General features: G+C 36.0%; 1 protein-coding gene across 2 annotated transcripts in view; it reads left to right on the top strand.

Annotated features, from left to right (window-relative positions):
• Positions 1–2,982: 2,982 nt before the first annotated feature.
• The window catches only part of LOC125240827 (GATA-binding factor A-like), a 69,535-nt gene continuing 48,348 nt past the window's right edge, over positions 2,983–24,169 (top strand). Inside the window, exon 1 of one of the 2 annotated variants that reach the window (XM_048148957.1) lies at positions 2,983–3,131. The gene's annotated coding sequence lies outside the window, so the exon portion shown is untranslated. The remainder of the gene's footprint in view (positions 3,132–24,169) is intronic. The other variant, XM_048148956.1, reaches the window with a different exon arrangement.

Genomic DNA, 24,169 nt, shown 5'->3' with positions numbered 1-24,169 from the left:
TTTTAATGAGAGGAGGCATCGCCAGATGGCAAGCAAACACGCAGTGCGTGGACACCCGAAACATCAGACGCGATGTAGGGGTTGCCGGCCTATAAGTACTCTCTTTTCTTGACTCTACGCTAACGCTTTTTTATTTCCTGTTAATGTGCCATAAACATGATTGACACTTGAAAATTTACGCCCAAGCGTAATGTTTTATTCAGGTACATCTATTGCTACATAAATTACATAATACTCATAGTAGGCACACAAGGGCAATGAAGTGAGAAATTTATGTTTCATATCACAGGGAATCAACGGCCGAAGCGAAGTCTTTAACTCTTTATGATAGCCCCATTATGATATCCTGTATCTGATGTTACCTAGTGTTAAACTAGTTAACTATTTATTTTTTGTACATTATTTTATTTTTATAGTGCACTATAATAGTACATTGTGCAACAAGGGGAGGAAGTTGACTCGAGTCTTTAAATCGCTCCGGCAAGCCGTCGCGATTTAACTTACTCTCGTTAGTAATATTCATACTTCCCGAGTTACACACAATGTTTTTCATCACACTTGCATTATTAAAAATATGCAAAAAGGTAAAAAAGAGTTCAATACAGTACTAGAAATTTCTGAACTCCCTAAGGAGAACGATTTTTCTATAAGTCACGATCCGCCTGCGTGCAATAGCACATTTAGTGTGCGAGTGTGATGAAAAGGATATTTATATTTGGGGGTTACCGAATCAGGGTAGCAATGCTAAAACAATTAAATAAAACGTACATAGGTTTATGGAAAAATTAAATGGCTTAATAAAATATCTACACTACTACAGTAAAAACCACCAAATTAGTTTTCTGTAAGTCTTCAATTTCTGCATAAATAATTTGGTTTTCGGTAATTAGGGATGTTAAGGGGCATCCTTGCGCGAATGACCTTCGATTTGAACCCATTGATATTATGATAGTTCCTAAAGCCTATCATACGAGTATTAACAGGCAGTAACGTCTTAAAGCAAAATAGTATCTCATAATTACTTCACAGCTCATTGTTTCTGTGATATTTGGCATCAAAGTTGAACAATGTTAGGGCCATAAACTGGTTTTTTGATCATAACTTTTGTTTTAATTAGTTTAAAATTAAAATCTCTCTTGAAGTTTTAGGAAAGTCAAAGGTACCTAAATTCAAACATGTCGATTTCACGTATGTAAACCCTTAGACTAAAATGAAATTTCGATAAAAGTGTTTTTTTAGACCATGTTTAAAAAAAATCATAAAAAAATAAGTATTAATTTTTTTCAATTACTCTTACGAATAGATATAAAAATTGAAGTTCGGATGACCGTTCGTCTAATAATTTCTGTCTGTAGTGAAAATTTAGGAGTTTCAACTCAAAACTTGAAAAAACGATGAAAGCCGCGTGGAGCCCCTTAATAAAGGAAATAAATATTCCATCTTGCCCGTTTCGAAAAATTACACATAAATAAGACACAAGAGAAACGAGGCAACATGAAATATTATTTCAATTTGCCCTAACTTAATTAATTTTTATTAAGCAGAAACGTCTGCTAACGATTCTAAACATTTTTATATTAAAGGAAAAAATGGAAAAATTTACGCTTCCGGCGGGACTTGAACCCGCACCATTTTTGCAATCCGTGCAATGCTCTTACCAATTGAGCTACGGAAGCCACGCCGGACTTCGCAAATCTTTCCATGCCTTTCCTTTTGTACACACGTCTTGGGGTGACGTCTAGCGCCATCTACCGACAGACTATTACATCTTGTAACGGCACTGGAGTCTCAAGTTATATTGAGAATTCACCAGTAACAATGTGCTAACCCATACTAAATTAATTTTTATTAAGCAGAAACGTCTGCTAACGATTCTAAACATTTTTATATTAAAGGAAAAAATGGAAAAAATGGAAAAATTTACGCTTCCGGCGGGACTTGAACCCACACCATTTTTGCAATCCGTGCAATGCTCTTACCAATTGAGCTACGGAAGCCCTAACTTTGCCCTAACTTTTCTTTCTAATAATATAATCCCACCAAAACATTTTCATGTAAAATGTTGCCAAGACGAAACCGTAAGGCCACCTGGATACCCCATTTGTGTTGTGGATACGAATAAAGTTATTTATCTATCTATCTATCTACCTGTTAAACAGATATTAGATCTCACGTAGAGCCAAGCTTCTAACTCTACATGTCTTAACTTTACTAACTCGACACCATATTAAAAATACTTAAGTAATTTTCGTAAAAATTTATATTATTAATTTGACCTAGATATGTATGAAAATAAAATAAAATTGGAAAATCTTTAAATTTCTGTTTTTCTTCATATATAATTTACTGGTGCTTAAAGCCAAACAAATAATTATGGGCCCTCCTGGAAATAATAGATAATTTATACTATCAGAGACGAGCATCGCCGGCCTCGTGGACAACTAGTGCTGCCGCGAAACCGTTGGATTAATGCTGTCCGTCTATTACCCTCCAGATTGATTTAGAGCAATTGCGCTACTAATTAATTAAAGAACCAATACATCCGCCTCCGCTCGGGAGAGGTGGGGAGCGAGGATTAATTACAGCGCCGGGCCGCGTGCCCATAAACAAAAAGCCAGCAATAATTCCATTAAGGCCTAAAACTAACCCCGCCGTAATAAATCTGTGTGCGGCGCCCATTACTCGCGGCCGATAACGCGCCGCCCATCGGCCGCGCCGCCCGCGAGCGACGCCGGCCCGCCACCCCGCGCACATCGCCGTCTTCTGACCACGGCTGCATTGCGTCACCAAATTGGAACCTGCAATCTATGAAAACAACTTTTCCTATTTTCTTCGATATACCGTTACAAGAAAGAGGGCAAGGCGGCGATGCCGGCCCCGCCCCTGGGCGGCTCGAATGGGCGCGCGCCGCGGCGGCAAGCCCACGCCTCTGCCAGTGCTCCCGAACGCTCCGGCGCTGACGCACGCGTTCGTTATCTCATCATCAGTGCCGCTATCTCATCTTTTCATCTACCCCAATTTGATTAAAAGTACGTTAGTGATCGAGTCGTGTGTGCTTGGTGATTTCTATTTATTGTCATAGCTGACGACTGAACCATTTCTGTCGAGCGGACCCATTCATATTTCAATAGGTGAGTGATAGAGAAATCAACTTTCCCAAGAAATACGCTGGTAAGCTAAGTAGGAAATTTTACTTTTTCTGCGATGTTTGTTTTGTTTAAATAAATTTTTTTTATCATAAAATTCAAAACTACATAGTAGACAAAAAAGACAGGTAAGACTGGCTATTCTAAAAGCTATTCAAATAGTAAATAGCGACTCAGTAAAGATTAAGGAACCACATTATACACGTACCTATTATGTTCGTGAAAACTTTGTTACAACTTTAATTGTTATACCTACTTATAAATAATAACAGCAGTTTGCATTGCATTGCTCCTGATTAAAATTACTAACAGGTTTAGGTCAAGTTCTCAAGTGGCAAATTATTTAGTACATGATGTGAGCCTATATTCTAATATTTATGTACATTTTTTGAATGTAGAAATACATTACATTCTTATCGAGGCTTATCGTTACCACGTCTCATTTTACCCGACTTGACATGCGACAACCATCGTAGGTGACCTGACCACAAACGTACGACCTTAGAAAGCTTTAATATATTACATAATATATAAATACTACCTATAAAGGCAACATATTTTCACCTGTGCCGTATGTTTAGAGACTCCATTTATTTTTTCTCCTCACTAGCTCTGAAACACGTATTTTGTCCTTCAATACCAGCGGGTAAAAATGCATTTTATCCACTAGTGGGTAAAGTAATTTGACCTTGAATAAAGTCAAATTAACTGCTTTAAAATTGATAAAAGTAGGTGATCTAGTAATAAAGATGATTTACCACCTGTGGAACTACTGGAAGCAGTGATAAACGCATTTTTTTGCGTTGTAGTTTCCTCGCTATAGTGAGGGGAAAAGTTTTGTGTTACACTCGGGTTGCAAAAGTATTTTACTTCTCGTGTGTTAAAAAACTCGCAAGTTCAGGATTCTATTCTCGAACCACTCGCTTCGCCCGTGATTCAACTATAGAATCCTTTCACTTGCTCGTTTTTCAATTGCACACTCGGCGTTAAAATACAACTTTGCCCCCTTGTATAACAAATAACTATTGTTGGGTACTAGCGTATCTGTAAATGTTTGATGCATGGAACATCCTAAACGCAGCAAAATTCAATAATACATGATACCTCGGCGGCTTCAACGCTGCTGCAGTAAAGTCCCAACATTTCTTGACACTCGACTCGAATGCTATCGTAGGTGTGTGGAACGACATAAGCGTTTCACGGGTTAAAAAATTATACCAAGCAGTAACGAAAATGCTTGCGTTTCTTTCAACCAGAATCGCATTATTACCTGGTACCTACACATTCGGTAAAGTTTGATAAAACAATTATAAGTAGATGTGCTGCATTCAATCAGTTCAATAAGTTAGATGAACTTAGATGGTAGGTTCCTATTATCTTGGCGATTTTTCGGACTGAAGGACGGAGGTGATATTTAGAACTAGTTCTGTAGACGTATATTCGTACAATAGAAACTGTCGCCTTGATACGCAAACACGTAGGTATTATATATTTTGTTTTAGATTAAGCACGTAGGGCAAGCACGTAATCGTGATATTTTTTTGAGTTAGATTTATTATAGTAGCAACAAATTAAAGCAATAAGTAGGAAAACAGTAAATCACTGAAACAGATTATGTCGGAGATGCCAACACAATTTTTAAGCAGACTAACAAATTAGGCTTATTCTCATTTTTAGGGTTCCGTAGTCAACTAGGAACCCTTATAGTTTCGCCATGTCTGTCTGTCCGTCCGTCCGTCCCGTCCGTCCGCGGATAATCTCAGTTACCGTAAGCACTAGAAAACTGAAATTTGGTACCAATGTGTAGATCAATCACGCCAACAAAGTGCAAAAATAAAAAATGGAAAAAAATGTTTTATTAGGGTACATGTAAAGTGAGTACTACGTGTAAAGTGAGGGCCGATATTTTTTTTTCATTCCAAAACCAACGCGTGATATATTGTTGGATAGGTATTTAAAAATGAATAGGTACGGATTTACTAAGATCGTTTTTTGATAATATTAATATTTTCGGAAATAATCGCTCCTAAAGGAAAAAAAAGTGCGTCCCCCCCCTCTAACTTTTGAACCATATGAAGCCATATGTTTAAAAAATCACAAAAGTAGAACTTTATAAACACTTTCTAGGAAAATTGTTAAATTGTTTTGAACTTGATAAGTTCAGTAGTTTTTGAGAAAAATACGGAAAACTACGGAACCCTACACTGAGCGTGGCCAGACACGCTCTTGGCCGGTTTTTGAAGATATTTTATATAAACAAGGCCTAGTAAAATACCTAATGGCCGAATATGTCATGCGGAACGGCGTAGTGAGTATGATTCTTCAATAATTAAACGATTCCCAGCTCCTCGTACTGAAAAAGTAATGCACTCAATTAGAGCCGTAGAGCCAGTTATCAGCTTTGTATTATTGAACGTTCACACGGTAACTGAGTATATACACGGTGGAACATGACGAACCCTAAAGGTTTTAAAAATATATTATTTTGTTAAACCTTGACATGAACATAGTAAACATACATACCTACATATAAAACATTCTTAACATTTCCTAGTTATAGTATAAATTTATAAAAATCTTTCTGATGTCAATGATGCTATTATTTTATTTGATGTCACGAAGTGGAAAGCATTTATTGTCAATTGAACATGTATTTTTTATGTATAAACTCTGTACCAAAGGCTTAAGGGGTAGTATGACGTTTTATTTATTTAGGTAACATCACTCGTAAGCAGTCCCATTTTAGAATTTCACAACGGTGTTTTATTCCTCAAACTTGTGGCATTTATGACATGCACTTGTAAAGCAATAAGTACACGAAACAATGGCAAGGGCCGCTACACACAACACCGCGTTTGTCACCGATGACGTGTCGCTGCGCTGCGCCGGCGCCGGGCGGCCGAAGCTTCCGCCTCGGGCCCAGGTACTGCACACAAATACCACAACGTCCAAAACTTTTCACAGTAATAATTATGTACAGTGAAATCTCAGTTTGCTGTTGAGTGTAACTTGTATGTAAATTTTGTACTAGGTAAACAATTCGTGCTCTTGGACATTCAACGCGCGTTTATTTGAAATAAAATAGTAGGTAGGCAGCAGCAAAGTTACGCTAGGTACGTAATTTTTAAAAATGTTTTTACGTTTATAAAAGACTATTTCTTCTAATATCATGTAGAATTTATGTCACTCTTTTAAGATACCTACCGGTTTCTGATTGACACGGTAAAAGCATTACTACAGCAATGCAGCACTACTACTGCCTACTGCAAGTTGCCGCAAATGTCAAAATTCCGGGCAGCGTCAACGATTTTAATATTGACGATGACACTTAGGACTTAAGTTGCGTTGCAAAACGGATGCATCTCAACCGCTTCAGTAATACTGGTGCAATCTAAATTCTAACGTTAAATTTTTATCTTTGAAATTGAAACAATCGATCACGTTAATAAAACATCGTAACTGAAAACTGTTCTGAGCGCGAGCTTCCATTGAAGTTCCATTAAATTAGTTTTATCAACCATAGCCTGTATCCTATTTGAAAAAGTAAGGAATTTGGTCAAGAATGCTTTACCTATTATTCAAGTCAATCAGTATCAAAACTGACAGAAGTTCTGCATATTATGGTAAGTATAATGTAATACTTAGGTACTCATACTCAAGTTTACGCAAATAAAAATATCCCGCTCGATACGATTTACTTAATGTACTTACCTAGTTATTTTAGTTTTGGAAATTTGCTGATGCTTCGTATCCTAAAACAAGATGGAATGTATAACCATTTTAGGACATGTGAAAACATTAGATACGTACACGTCTAAACCACATGCACCAGGCACTTTTCTGTTAATTTGTTTAACTGATATTTGTTCAAACGCCTGGAAGAGCTCGATGAAGCACTTCATGAAGGGAGACCTATTTATGTATCTCTGTCACTCAAACATAGGTTCATGGACCTGTGCGTACTTCCAGTTCTTACCTACGGTGCTCAGACTTGCATCCCTGCTTGCATCTTTGACAAAAGCTCAGAAGTCCAAACTCGGGGTTTGAGAGCTAGGAGCGCAGAATAATAAGATGTAAAATTAAAGGTCCGCAACCTAGTATTTTTTAATGCAAAAGTAGTAAATGCACATTCAAGAACAAAAGCTAACCAGGCGCGCCGGAGGTCGTGATCTATGATAGCAATCAGATAGCATTAATGTTGATATGTCTCATTAGAAAACAATAAATATAACGTTGAGATACCATCTCAGGAAGCTGGCGGCGCCAGCCGCCCGGCCACCGCACCCCGGACACTTAAAGGTTCGCTAAAAAACGCACTAACAAATTTACGAGCTCAGCTAAGTTCCGGAACGTGATTATCTGATCGCAAATGTTTCACGTTAGAAGCATTCCGTTGTTATTAATAGGTTTGTTCGTTTTTGGTGACTAATTGATCATGCGAGGAGGCCAACGTTATAGCATAATAAGTATCTACCTATATACCTTTATAAAAGATAATAACAAAGTAATAGTATTTCTGCAACTTAACTATAATAAGTATTATAAATTGAAATAGATATCATACACGAAAGAAAAAACGGCCACGGCCGCCCGCCGCGGGCGGGCGTGTGGTCTAGTGGTAAAGACGTTAGCCGCGTAAGCTGAAGACCCGGGTTCGATTCCCGGCTCGGCCACCAGTGGGCCTTGCCGTTTTTTCTTTCGTGTATGATATCTATTTCAATTTATAATTTATATATAGTAGTGTGACTACTTGGAAAAAGAACAAATCAAAAAAATATTCAATTAAATAATTTGATTTGTTCCCTAGTTGTATAATAAGTATGTGACAGTTTATTTAAATAATGACTGTATCTTACACTGACTTCTGTTTACTTGTACATGAAGAGCAGCAGCTTAGTTTCGGCAGGGACTCGGCGTGTTGTAAAATGAATCATCCCTAGGATCTTACTGGGGTTCTTACGACTCAAATTATTACTAATAAGCGATAGACTGGAGTGAAGTACACAAGACATCGCATATGAAACTTAAAAACTACTCGTGAGGTAAAGTAACAATAAAAAGCGCACGTTCGTGCGTTCCGTAAAAACGCGCGCCACCCCTGATTAGGCCGCCAACTCGCGGTCGCCAGCATGTAGTACTTGTAGCGTGGCGATAGAGTCGCGGAGTGAGCCGACCCTGGTCCCGGCTAGAAATAAAGTTTGCTTTTTTTTTCGATTTCGTTTTAACCCCCGTTGAGAAAAAGAGGGGTGTCACAAAAAATATTCCATGCAAATAGAACTGTGCGAAGCTCCCCGGTACTACGTAGTTTTAGTGTTCTGGTGAAAATAGTTAATAATCCCTTTCATTTAGGAGATCAATTAGGTATAGACAATAATAGTAATATAATATAATATACACACAGTATGTGTCTGGGAACGAAAAGCTAAAACCCGTTAACGGCTAGCTCATACTGAGCTACTTTTACTAAGGGACCAACCCTGAAATCCAAAAAAAGTAATTGGCTGTTTCTTACATTTTGGTCTGGTTCTTAATTTATCTAGGAAAGCTTAAATTTTTTTAACGATTTTAGTTTTGGTCCCATAGCAACATTTACTCAGTGTGACCTAACATTGAACGGGTTTAATGTTTGCTCTTCGTTCAGATAGATATACTATATAGTCATTAATATTCTTGATTTATTGTTACCAATATCCCTTTACCACATAAATAATGTTTGCTGAAATTTAAACTTTAATTTCAGTAAAGGGTTATTTTCTAATACTGGTGGTCCTGTACGGGAAGCATGGTCGCGCGATAGACGATAAAATATCAGGCCGTCCCTATCGCACTTAGAAATAGTGCGATAGGGACGGCCTGCTATTTTATCACTTATCGCGCGACCATAATTGCCTGCCTGTACTGGACTGGTGGTAGCGTAGTGTGTATATAAACATTATGTAACAGGTTACTCAGGGAGACACCTCAGGTGACTGATATTGATTAAATACCCTGAATAAAAAAATCTAATGATGATAATAAAACGTTGCAGGTGGGGTCATGCTACGTTAAGCGTCAGAAATATGCAATGGGCCTTTTATAGTAAAAGCACTGTCCCTTTTTAAAATGTATCCTGTCTGAGTATTAGATGAAGATATTATTAACATAATTCAACTTACTTAGCCTTCAAATATAAAAAGTCACAGTGGTGTTAACTGCATGTTTGTATACTTTGTATATCAAAATGTTCTCCGCCCAGCCAATTTTCTGTAATCGATACATCACATCGTGGAGGCCCATTAACTTTTTGTTCGTGATCATTCGACTAAGCAGCATAGCTAAGTACTCTTAAAATCGCCACAAAAAATAAAACGGTGAAGGTTTTGGAAATATTTCGCACTTAACGCTGGGTTCGTGTGGACAGTGCGACCCACACTTCTTGACAGGTGTAATTATTTATCTTATTGTGTATGTTATGTAGTTTTATTAGGAAATGTAAAAACTAGAAAATACCTATAAATACATAAAAATACATATATTCTTGCATATATACGTATATACAGTATACATACTAATAATTATTCACTTAATAAGTATTCGTGGCACTTCATTCCTTTCTGTCTTGTTGTTATTATGTGTATTTTGTCTTGCTTGCCCGTGTTCACGAAAAAATTTTTATTCTATTCCTTTGTAAAATTGTTTTTACGGCGGCGAATTCACAATGTTGATGAGTAGGTAGCCCGGAGATCCATACGCTTGGAATATTCTAATCGTCTGGCTTTCAACTCAAATCGACTGTTTTTTTTTTTCAATTTTCAAATCATCAACTATGTATATCTTAGATATCACTTCTATTCAAACGTACCAGTTATCTGGCCACCTATTATTGGCAAGTATCAAGATCGGGCGGCGGCCGTTGTGAACAAAGGTAAAAACGCGTGGCGCCTGCACATTAGGAGCCTGGTTATTTATAGTGGGATTATTGGGTTGCGTTGCGTCTTTGTCTCGCAAAGGCAGGCGGTGGTCCCGCTCCCTCAGACAATTAGCTGACGCCGGCCCCGCCCGTGCTGTCATGGATAGCTCAATATTTGTGTGAAGACAATGTGTTAGTTTTTGCTCCGTGAGGCGTCCCTCGTGCAACGCGATGCGCTGGCTCGTGCCCGGCGTGTAATTTATGGCATTCCACAAATTTTTTGAATCAAATATCGACGTATTTTCTCTTCGAGTTGACGTCACTTTTCGGCGGCTTTGGTTAGTCATAGCGAGTATAACAGCTATGATGTAAACGACGGTTATACCTAATAAAGGGATTTACATTAAATTTATTATTATTTCTAAAAGATGACTGTAAAAGTTGTTAGGGCAAAAAAGTATAGAAATGCTCCTAAGACTTGTTAGGGCAAAAAAGTATAGAAATGCTCCTAGTAATATCGAATAAGTACGTTGTATTTAATTAACTGTTAAATTGGTAAGAAATCGACTATGTAAAACAAATTACGGCAAAGCTCAATTGAACCTACTTCTACTTACCTTAGCCTTAAACATCGCTTTTGGTGACTAAACAAACCTATGCAAGAGCGACATACTCTGCCTAGAGATTTTTAATAATGCAGTAAGTACACTAAGTACCCACCTACTTAACGCATTAAAATAAATCATTCTCATTGTTTTGGAGCAATAGTGTGTACAAAAACTTTTTTTTGACATTCAACAGAATCCTATAAGTGATACTTGGGATTAATGTCCATTATAAAACGTAATAAAACATCAAAGAGCCCATCGTGAGGAAGCCGCTCGCGCCGGCGACCGGACTCAACCACGAATGTGCGCGAGTGGCTAGTGCTACCGAACCGACGAAAGTGTGTGTCTAACTGTCTACACTACAACCCCCGCTGTTTCTTTTTCACCCCACGTGTGATAGATATAATATATTTAATTTTCTGTTTTAGGAAGTGCTATAGTTACTCGTACTTGTGAGATTCATATAATACTGCGTGTCTGTATTAATAATATCTTTATAAATTGCTTAAGTTCATTGCAAATATTTGATTAGCTCATTAGATACAATAATATGGTAAAATAGATTAAGGAATGGAAACAATTTATGACACCTGTTTCTGTCCTGTTTATATCCTGTATGCAATAACTAATACATTGCTTGAGTATAATCAAGTAAAGGTTTCCTAAAAAGGGGCTATTAAAACTCAACCTCCTAGTTTCAGTTATCGTTTAATGATTATCGACTAATAGTTACCTTCCTACTCCTTAACTAAGGTTTTCAGATCTTACACTTAAATACTGTTTAATTGCCCGACTATAATTATGAGTAAGTATTGCAATTTCAATAAGTGTTTGCAAAATGTAGGCGCATTTAACCATTATTTGTGGTTTTATATGAAAAAAAAAATGCAGTCGTTTGAATTCGTCATAGTTATCCATGTTGAAAGAAAGCGAGTGCAACATGCTGATATTTTTACATGTGGATACAAAAATGACTTCCAACTGTCTAAGAGACCAAAGACACAAAGAAACTATCAACATAATAGCTCAACAAAACGAGGAAATTTCTCAATCAATTTCTAAATTAAAAAACAGAGACCTTGAGACTGAAATCGCCAAAACGCACGGAATCAGATCCGGTATATTACATAGAAAAATTCAGCGATGTAACAAAACGTCCCATATTGGCCAGAGCACTAAGGTGATCTGTAGTAGGTAGGTACTACACAAAAAACACTTAAGAGGTTCTAAAATATGTCAATATTCATAAGAAAGCCGACGGAGCATCTTTAGTGGAAAGTATTGTAGGTTCTGGTGTGGGACGCCACATTTACGCAGACCTACACCCAGGCTACCCGTGAACAGACAGGCCCGCAGGTCGGCGCTGCTGCCGACCATGCCCAACAGCTACTCAAGCGCCGCAAATACTCGTCTTTACTACAAGTTTGCTGCGCTTGCGAAGCTTGCGATGGAGCAATAGGACCTTTTGTTGGCGGGCAGGAAACCATTTTTGGTGGCCCTTTCGACGCGGCTGGTCGACGTACCGGGAGCTGGCGCTTACCTCTCCCAGCGTATATCACTGGCAATACAGAGAAGTAGCTCGGCTAGTGGCTTTGGACCATTCTTCGGATCTAGTGCGTAAACTACCATACAAATAGAAATCATTCTACGGCTACTACGGACCTTATTTTCACGATGATGATAGGCCAACTACACTACCAGAAGTACATACCAAAACGAGATAGGAATTAGGAACCTACAATTAAAGGATAATCATATTATTTAACGTCGTTTTTACCGAAAAAGGTAATCGAACAGATGATCAAAATTACATTGTGCATTTTTTGTCATTTAAACTTGTTCAACAAAATATTGTGTAGGTACCACTTATTTTACTACTAACTTTAACTGAAATACGTATTATACTTATATTTATTATATTTCTTAACACTTAATTTCTGTTAGCAAACAGGTCAACGAGAAACGCGCACGAGATTTGGTTATTAATACAAAACATGCCAAAAACGAGGCGGGTTGGTGCCCCAAGGGTTGCGTTATACACTTTTAAATGGCATTTGTAAAATTTTAAATTTAAATATGTTTGAAAAATAAAATAAATAATATTAATTCAATTTCAAATATTTATTCACTAGGCTTAATAATAAAGCCTACTTGAATAAATATTTGAAATTGCTTATTTAATTATTAAATACCTAAGCACTTTCGACATGTCATACAAAATATAAACAATTACAGCTTAAGAATTACAGATATTACAATTACAGTTATACGAAATTAAATTAGTAAATAATACAAAATTAATGTCTTGCCTAAATATCTGCGTGTAAAAAACCTCTTTATTTACATGAACATATTTACATAATTATATAAGAAACTAAGACTAAACTTAAAAGCTAGCTAATGTCTAAAATAGCCCCTTGAGGCATTGTACCAAATTGTAGGCGTGTTATGTTTAAATTGTAGAGTGAGGTATTTTAACAAGGTGTCCCTTTTTATTGGGTATTTACATATGTGTCAAACGCAGTAGATAGACACACTTTGTTGGTCTTTTTTTATTGACCCCAAAAATGCTCTTCCATGAAAAATGTATTGCCGCCTCTACAGACTTCTAGAGTACATGTATTACATACCTACCTATTGTGTTATACCTACACATTATACGTATATTTTTATTCCACTCGATCAGTCCCGGAGCTCTAAAGCAATTGGCTGATAAGGAACATAATTATATAAGGGTTCCATTTTTACCTTTTTACCGAGTTACGGAACCTTAAAAAGGAATTAATAAATAAAACTGCGATAACCGACACGAAACTCAGTATGTACTAACATATTTTCAAACAACACACGAACAAGTATATTCAACCCACAACGAGTTTTGTGAGGCGGTAAATAATCAGCAAGGAAAGGTTCTCTCGAGCAATTGTAAATGTGTAACGTTCGTGTGTATGTGTAACTGTACGTACCTACGCTCCGATTATGATTGGTTTCCTAAAAGAGTGCAAATAACTATCATGCAAGTAATTGATAACATATACATTTCTCCGCAACAATAAAAAAGCGGATATTCACTTACATTTAGGGAATGCAATCTCGTTCTCGCGAGATCTCTTTTGTACGAGATCTCGGTCATTTTTAGCGAGATTGATCTCGGCCGAAAAATTGACGAGATCTCGCGAGATCAACGAGATTGAACTCAAGCATAAAAAGCTCGCGAAATGACTAGACATGTTTCTTTCCCAAGCTGTAAATGATTTATATGAACTATATCATTTAACTGAACTCGCCAACTCGTTAACTCAGTAGAGATCTAGAGATTCAACTCGCTTATTTCGCTCAATAATTTACCTATCTCAGTTCGGAATGACGAATGACAGATTCAGACCGTTTCGAAATATTTCGAAGGGTGTCAGCCAGGCCTATTTGCGTGATTCGCCATTATGGTATTACACTTACGGCTGTGTGTATATAACCATCTATTTTACGAATTTTCATGCACAGAGTTTTGTTGGATGTCGAGAGAGCAGAAGCCTACAACAACCTCACTACGGCTGTCGTTTGTTAGGCAACCAATAACAATTTCTATTTTACATTAAAAAAATCAAATTATTGTATTATATATTTTTTTATTTCTTTTTTAAATAGTTACACTACTATATATTGTAATATGTTATTATTATATATTTAACGACCGCTCTGGCCTAGCCCAGCGGGTAGTGACCCTGACTGCTACGCCGCGGTGTTGGATTTCAATCCCGGTAAAGGCATTTATTTGTGTGATGAACACAGATATTTGTTCCTGAGTCATGAATGTTCTCTATGTATCTAAGTACTTGTATATTATGTATGCCTTTGTCTGAGTACCCACAACACAAACTTTCTTGAGCTTACCGTGGGACTAAGTCAATCTGTGAAAAAATAATATTTATTTAATGATAAATTATGTATATATTTCCGTTTTCCTTTCTATTTTAGTTTCTTATTTAACTGTCGGGTTTAAGAAGCGTATTGTATTGGTAGTCTAATATAATTAAATAATTTATTAGTAGTCAACTAGTCATAATTAATTGAGTAGAGTTAATGTTTTTATGTGGGTCTATTTAATGATGGTAGGGATAACCTTGATTTTTATAATGTTAAATTTTTATCCTTTCATCAATAAAGGCATACGTTGCGGATTTTTTAAGTAGTCTCTACTGTGTACTTATTCGCGGTTGGCATGACAACGATTTCGAATTTGGCACGCTTCTACTCATTCGTGAATAATTTTATTTTATTTTCTTACATAATAATCTATACTTCAAAGTTTTAAAAATATATTGTGAGTTGTGAGGTACATAATTTATGTTAAACAATGTAATATACATCAAAAAAATATGAAAAAATAGTCAAGATAAATATTTGTTTCATAATAGCAATCATTCTTATTATTGTTATCCTCATTCATTGCTATATTGATTGATGATTATGATGATTTACAAGAATATTTACAATGATTGATTATTTACAAGAATAAACCCACAAACCGGCCAATCTCGCGAGATCTCGAAATTGGCGAGATCTCGCGAGATTGGTTTCATGAATTCCCGAGATCTCGCCTGGGCTCCAATCTCGTCGAGATTGCATTCCCTACTTACATTTTTATATAGACGGGATTATTGTAAACAAAGGTGTGGCTGGTGACAAAAAAGTTTTGCATTTTTGAAGATGTTTAAACTCCCCATATTTTTTCATATTTTATTACTGCCCATTTTTTATATTTATTAGGAATCATTTTAATTATTATATTCTGTAATTTTAATTATATTGGACTTCAAATAAGGTACATGTACCTAACTAGAAACAAATCACGAATTTGCGTTAATTTGTTTATCGGCTCGGGACGTTTAAATACATAATACTGAGTGCAAAATTCCATATTATTTACTAGCGTTTTCCCGCGGCTTCGCCCGCGTACGTAATCTTGTTTTCCCATATAAACTTTGGACCCCCATTTCACCCCATTAGGAGCTTAATTTTGAAAAATCCTTTCTTAGTGCTCCTCCAATACACCTTATAAGGAACCTACGTGTTTGGGATCTCTAGAAGCAGCGGTTTCGGCTGTGCGTTGATATCTCAGTCAGTCAGTTTCTTCTTTTATATATTTAGATTTGTAGGACAACTTTACTTTTTGCGATACGGCTAGATTTTACGATTTTCGTGAACTCTGCAATAATAATTACATTTGCATACTTGTAGGGCAGTTTTGGTGTTGATTTGATACGAGCTTACGTCATCTACAAAAGGTTAAGTAATATGGTTGAGCCGGGCGCACCGGGTCTCGAGGCCGCTTATCCGTGGAGATCAGTGCTATCTAATCAGGATCGTGTAAATCGCGCGTCGCATCGGTTTCGGCGCGCCCTTCTATTTTTAACACGGCTGTCAAATTAGAATACAAACTGTCTGCGAACATAAAAACTACAACGGGTGCGAGATTTCCTATTGGCATATTATTAATTCTTCAAAAAATACAGTTTCAAAAATTCGTGTAGGTACCTAGAAATCTTTTCACCATAGCAATCGTAAAATATTGTGAAAGCAAAACAAAACAACTAAATATAGGCATATTTTTTATGATAATTTCAACTTTTTCCGCAATGTTTAACCACTTGTACATGTACAATACAATACAATACAAATACTCTTTATTGCACACCTCAATACACGAAACAACATAGCAAGTATAAACAACAACTTAAGAGGTAAAACAAGAGGCGGTCTTATCGCTAAAGAGCGATCTCTTCCAGACAACCTAGGTAGTGGAGAATAATAAATTTAACCTTGTAAGTAGGTGTACTAAATGTACTTAGAGGAAATCTAGCACAAACTATACTACGCAAAACAATATACTACACACATAAAAATAAAATACAATACATAAACATACAAATACATATATATATATAACAAATTACATGCCAGCTATATGTACCTACTACTTATGATAAATATATTCTGTGATCTAACTAAAAGACATATCTAACTCTAAAAATAACAATAAAAAGCAACTTAAAATTAAATTAAAAACTAAACTAAACTAAAAATAAACTAAAATACGTCTAAATATGGCCCCCGCGGCATGGTGCCAAAGATGCTGGCAGCATTCCCTCGCTGAATAGCAATGCTAATGCGTTGCGAGAGAAAGCTGCCAGCTCTCTGGTCACCGGTAGTTTCTTTGAGCTAAAAGACTGACTGTTTGAGCGTGTCACCGTCACCACAATCAATGTCACTGTACAAGAAAATATAAAAGTCCATACAAATATTTACTCCGTAAAATGTGACATACATATTGCAAGGTAGATTGATTTAAAATTCAGGAGTTCGCCAAAAGTAATTGTGCCAATAAAAATATTATTTTTAGTAATATAAAGATAAAACAATTACAATCAATAGGTACTTATAAAACTCGCTATGCACTATACGCTGGTCTAAAGTTTCATGAACTCACGGTTTTTCACTCATCTCACTGTAAGCACGATAAAAGTTTGGGCACTAACCTGGTACTAAACACCGTAAAAAAACCTACAGCCAACAAACACCTAAAGAAACCATACACCAAAAAAAGTGGAATAAATGACGAACACAATGCATGATATCCATTCTTTTTTTAAATCTTCCGCCATATTTTTTGTCGGGCTGAAGACTTTTGGACAGCACCTCGTATGTATATTAATAAACAAAAATTATTTCATATAGGATTTACAGTCTCCAATCTCCATACTAAGAATCGTACCTCCTGTTTTTAGCGCCTCATATTGAATACTGTCATAACTACACTGATGATGCCTACAAATTATTTATTTCAAAATGTGTATTGACGTGATATCATGATATTAAAATAAAGAAGAATGTCATTTGTTCTTATAAAAAATAAAACTACGCAAAAATATTTCGGCTAAATATGATTTTTCCCACTTCCAGGCTGCGAAACAGCGCCATCTAATTTTAAGCCTAAAAGGCCCATACATTTCAGGGGTACGCCTTTTTGTATGGGCTTTGTCTGTCCCGTATCATATGGTCCTTGCTAAAAACTAAATAAATTGTGAAAATTCAAATAATTATAAACCACAAATTGAGCCAAGAGCATGTTAAATCATTCTCAGTGACTATAAAATAGACAATCAATGAGACTGGGAACACCCTTGATATTTTTTACAAAATTTCACTATTTCCGATTTTTACATATTTGACCCAGTTCAATTGTTATAGAAACACATTATTGTTATTAGACTTTCATTATTTCCATCACAAAAATGTTTTAGAAAACCTATATTCGTTCTGAAAGACCTATCCATTCTATCCAACGACATACCGTACTATAGGGAGTATTATTATATGTAGGGTTGAAGTAAAAACTTTTAATAATATAGGCGTCCGGCGTAGTTGACTGATTTTATACTACGCCAAATGTCAAGTTTCTAGCAGTACCGATCTCGTCACGGGCGTACAACAGAAATGGACTATAGGTATTACGCGGACATGGTGAAACTATAAGGATTCCAAGTTGACTACAGAACCCTAAAAATGAGGTCGGATCCTGAGAAGAGGCTTTTTTTTACTTATTTTAGCGATGTGTCCTTGCGTTTGACATGATATTAGATGATACGTGTTTATGGTATGTAGGTAATCTAAAAGCAGTAATATGTTTAGTGTATGTTTAATACAGACGCCGTACCTTACATTAATAAGCTGTATTACATTTTTTTAAAGTATTGTGCATCGAATGAATTTGGGGCGCCGGCGCTATAGAGCCGCTGTTAGGTCTCGGTCACACAGAAAAGTAGAAACAGCCGCATATAAAGGCAGTTTTGCTAATTAAAAAAAAATCGTTATTTTATTGTACATCGCCTATGCACAGAAACAAATCTCGAATCACATAGGTAGGTACTCAAAGTTAAAAGAAAAGTAGGCTCGGTTTATATATAAAATTAACGCATTTTTGAATGACGACATGTACAGTAAGAACACCAATTGCCTTGCAAACTACATACTTAATAAGATTTTGTTCATCAAATAACGTTATTACCTGAAAAGGGGTTTCATGCTACTTTTCAGGTCTAGGTCTTGCGAAGTATTTTTTTTTAGTATTTAGCATTAACTGAAAATAAATCTAAATCTATCAACATTTCACGTCAAATGTAATAATTTGCCTTAACGATGTTAAAGTTATATCAGTAGGTTGAGAAGCGGTGTGTCCGAGGCCCTAGCAGCCAGCCGAGCCTGTAAAGCGCCGCCGCGAAAGCCTTTCCGTGTTGCCCCCGCGCCGCGCCGCGCCGCGCCCGCAGGCCCCGTCTCGCCGGCATTAAGCCTCCGCCGCCGACACAATTAGAAGGATCCAATGAATGTGGAAGTGGATTTACTGACGACTTCTTCTATCGACTTATCTTTTATTCCTTTCATATTACTCTAAAACGAATTAATTTTACATCAGGTATCTTTTATACGTGAAGTGGTAGGAGACTTTTGAGGCTAGAACGCTAAACTACACGTGGAAGAATATAAGGGAGGTCTTTGCCCAGCAATGGGATAACAATAATAAAAACTTTCAATTTCCAAAACCATTTTTCAAGTTTCTTTTGTGACTTTTCCTCTTCTAAAAGGCCCCACCTCAGGATTGCAAATTTAATGTTAATATCTGGGAAAGCGGCCAAGTGAGTGATGGTCCAAGCATAATATGGGGTTCCGTGCCTTAATTCAGAAAAAAGAACACCTGCCTATAATTATGTTCCCGCCATTTACGATTAAAATTAAGTTTTTGAATAGGTTACTTTTAAATGACATAACCGAACATATTAACAATGATTGTCGTGTAAAGAATTTACGTGGGTTTTTTTTTCAAATTAGACGCACGGTGAGAATATTTCCTTTTATTAGTATCCACTTAATCATAAAAAAAAATAAAAATATGTTTTACCATTGTCTAGGGTTGCAAAACTACGATTTTTTATCTGGCTTGAAAAAAATTTCTCTAGACTATGTTTTTTTTAAGTACGAAATCTCAAAATTTGCAATGCAGTTAATACCTACTATTAAACGGTTTTTAAGACTTTATGTTAACTATTAAACTAATTTAATTTAATAACTTAAATTTCTGGTTTTATAATAACTAAAATTTACGAAATCTGTAGCTGGTAGTTATCGCTATTTACTGTTGGCAACACCACCGCCTCTCTGCGCTCCACGCCGCATCGGGGATTCCCGATAAAAGTTTGTATACTGAATGTTTATCGAATGAAAATAATATGAATGAATATGAATCAGAAAAATATTAATTAAAATGATACGTTACAAATCCCGAAAAAATCGTACGTTCGTATTATTTATTCACCTGAAAAAAACCATTTTGCTTCATTTGAAAGAGAATTTTGCGAAAAATCTCGTATTAATTTGAAGTACGATATACCCGCAAAGGTGATTAAATTGAAAGTTAAAATTTGATTTTTTTCTATTAAAAAAGTTTTTTTTATTATAAAAAATGAATAATAAATTTACACATTCTTACACATATTGACTGAGCCCCACTGTAAGCACATGAAGGCTTGTGTTTTGGGTACCCAGACAACGATATATATAATATACAAATACTTATATAGGTACATAGAAAACATCCATGACTCAGGAACAAAAATGTATGCTCATCACACAAATAAATGCCCTTACCGGGATTCAAACCCGGGACGGCGGCGTAGCAGGCAGGGTCACTACGCGCTAGGCCAGACCGGCCGTCAAATTACAGATACAATTATATTTTTCCTGTAATGTTTTTCATAAAACCAATGTTTCGTAAAATTTTCATAATTTTTCGTTGGTAAACTTCTGAGATGGGGGGGGCGGTATTTTTTGTACTATTAGCTGCAAAAGTGCATGGCGAATTTATCAATTAGTTCATTCATAATTTCTCCATGCACTTTTGCAGCTGATAGTACATTTTCCTTCATATTTTTTTTTCTCCACTACAGAAAAATTATAAAAAATAGTTTTGATACGTACAATTTGAGCTCTTTCTACTTAGTTCGACTGTCACATAATACACCAACTTTGCAAAAGTTATAATATTTGTATCATAACTTTTTCGATCCCGTGTGGTGACGGGTTAAGAATTTCACCACCCCCTTTCTTCCCGTGGGTGTCGTAGAAGTCGACTGTGGGATATGGGTTAAATTGTGGCGTGGGCGAGAGGCTGGCAACCTGTCACTGCAATGTCGCAATTTGGATTTCTTTCAACCCCTTTTTGCCAAGAGTGGCACAGAAACTTAGTAGTTCATGTGCTCTGCCTACCCCTTTATGGGATACAGGCGTGATTATATGTATGTATGTATGTAACTTTTTCGAATAAGGTGAAATACCCCATAATGGACGGTGATGCCATTATGGACAAAAAAACACAAATCCTTAAAAATAAGTATCTAAAATTAGTTTCTAAAAACTGAAGGCTATGTACCATAAACTAGAGTTGTAGAACTGTTTCATTTTGAAGTTTCAATTAATTCGGTTATTTCTGAAGGATTTGGCGACAAGATAAAATTCATAAGTTTACTGAAAAAAATATCAAGACGAATTCTTAGTAATGTTGCTAAGAGAGTTGAGTTCATGTAAAAAATAATAAAAAAATAATACTCGGTGTAAACTTGAATGCGTTTTACTTACTGCATTAGGCATGAGATAAGGTATAAAACATACTAGTTTGTTGCTCCAGAGATATAAAGAAATGGTGTTATTTTGCGACTGTCCATTACTGGAACCGAAAAACTGCCTACCTCCTATGATGGACAAGGAACAATTTACAAAACCAAAATTTACAAGAAACAATTCTATGTTAACACGTTCACTGCGAAACAGGTCATTCTGACCCTGTTCTGGACTTCCCCCTGGTGCGGCGACAGAAATGCGCAACTTTACCCTGGTGCGAAGCCCATATCATTGTTATATTTTATTATTTTTATATAGTCAAGTATACGTTTATATTTGTCATTTTACACTCTATTTGACAGCATATAAATTAATAAACAGGTCACATATGTCCTGTTCGCACCAGTCTTAGACTTTTGTTATTCAGTGCGGAACAGGGCCTTTAATGACCTGTTACGCACGACCTTGTATAGCACTGGAGCAAAGTGCAAAATGCATTAGTGTTGTTACCATATTACGTTATTACGTTATATTGTGGTGAAAAAATGTGTTTCGATTGTTTTAAATGAAATTCGTTAAATACAATATAACGCTTTTATACGCAAAACGCTTACAATTTTGCTAAATATTATTACGTAAAAATATATTGTAAAAAGTTTAAATTGCTTGATGCAAAATATTTACTAAAATTTCTAAAAATCGTTGTTTAAATAATGTTAAGAGCAAAGTTAAAAGTTTTGGTTGTATATAAAAATCTGGTTACATTAAAGGTAAAGAAAGTAAGAATTGGATCGATATATTAGTTCGTTTATTTTCCTCATCACTACTAAATCATCGACATTTTTACCTGTGCCCGGTCTGGCTGTGCGGTACAAGTCAATTTTGACCTGTTAATTAATTCGTCTATAAAATCTAAACGAACAGTCATCAACTTCGGCGAAGACAGTATTGTGTAGATTAGTTATTAGACTAAACATTGTTTCAATAAAATTTAATATATGTGTATCTGGTAAAGGTATTTTAGGTAAAATATGAAACACTCCTTACAAGCTGTAATTGACTTGTACCGCACAGAGAGAAAGCTCAATATAGGACTCTCATGGGTTGTAACGCACTGAGAGCGAGTTCACAAAATCCGGCTCCGCAGTAAACGTGTTAAAATAACTCAAACTAATTGCATTTATGGTATATAATATTGACTCATTGAGTATCAGTTGGCTTTAAAAGTAAAATTTTAAACTTATTTCACTGTCCATAATGGGGGATCCATTACTGGAGAACTGCCGTCCATAATTGGAGAAAAAACACCTATTTTTAATTTGTTAACTATGAAGAAACCAATAGAAGTATCCATACTGCAATACGCTTGAAATGTAAAAGAAGGTTTGGACATTCAAGATTTAACACGCTTAGTGGTAGAATTTTTACATTTATGAGTGAAATATCAAAAAGACGCGAATTTTTTTCTTAAACTGTCCATGATTGGGTCCGTTACCTTACATGTGAAAGAGAAACAGCCTGACATGAAAAAAAGGTCTTGCCAGTTTTGTTACGGAACCCTAAATATCGCTGCAACTCAGTCTTTGGGTCTAGGACGTCACATTACAGTGAATACATTTACAAAACAATAACCCACTTCAGTCATATCAATGACAAACAGAGGTTATTTTTTCCTTAAACATAACATTTGTCTTCCACCTATTTAGCAAAATTCGAGGTAAATTGGTACAGAAGCATGATTCAGTAAATCATTAATTAGAACAACGTGATTACATACCGCGTGGCTCTGTAACAAAATCAAAAACTTAATACCTACTCTTTAAACTGTCCAACGGTTATACAACAACTTTAAAATTTCGTAATTCACTTAAAATTTTTCGTACTAAATAAATATTAGCTTCAATGGTGTACACCATTATGTCGTCATGGACGTTTTCTGTCATCCTTTAGGCCGGCAACACACACAGTTCAGTTTAAGGAGTATAGCCTACAGTTTAATTTTGTGCTTTTGTGACAGGGCCCACCCGGTATATTAAAAATAATATATGTACATACATACAATCACGCCTGTATCCCATAAAGGGGTAGGCAGAGCACATGAAACTACTAAAGCTTCAGGGCCACTCTTGGCAAATAAGGGGTTAAAAGAAAACGAAACTGTGGCATTGCAGTGACAGGTTGCCAGCCTCTCGCCTACGCCACAATTTAACCCATATCCCATAGTCGCCTTCTACGACACCCACAGGAAGAAAGGGGGTGGTGAAATTCTTAACCCGTCACCATACAGGCAATATATGTACAGTCAGCCAAAATAGTGGTTTATCACTTTTCGACCTTACTTCGTGTTTAAAAAATAGAGTCGACTAGTGGTAAACTAATTTCTTGGCTGACTGTACATGACCCCACCTGGCTGCATTATATTTTTTTATATATTCTAAAAAAATGTTTGATATTCTAAAAAAACAAATATCAAAAAAAATACGATTAAAGAAAAAAGAAATATATTAAAGACAATAGAAAACAGAAGAGGCGTACTAGTTGGACATCTAAATTACTAACGTAACAGATCCTTCACTTGCCCGCAAAACGACAAATACCTACGCTTTATTAACTAATATAATACTCATAAGTTACTTTAGTTACTACGTAAAACCACAGAATATATAATAGTACAAGTACAGAAGGCTCACTGCTTTGATGTTCATGAAATGCCGCCTTTTTAAATACCTACAAAATTCTTACAAAGAAACGAGCCGCACGTGCGCGGCGTCCGGTTATAGGGTTACCAATGGATCCAAACGAATTAATACTCACATAAAATGTACTATTATATTCAAGTCTTGGGTATTTTCTAGTTA

Source organism: Leguminivora glycinivorella, chromosome Z (assembly GCF_023078275.1).
Source record: "Leguminivora glycinivorella isolate SPB_JAAS2020 chromosome Z, LegGlyc_1.1, whole genome shotgun sequence".
Classification (NCBI taxonomy): Eukaryota; Metazoa; Arthropoda; class Insecta; order Lepidoptera; family Tortricidae; genus Leguminivora; species Leguminivora glycinivorella.
This window is presented reverse-complemented; position numbering and strand designations above follow the sequence as displayed.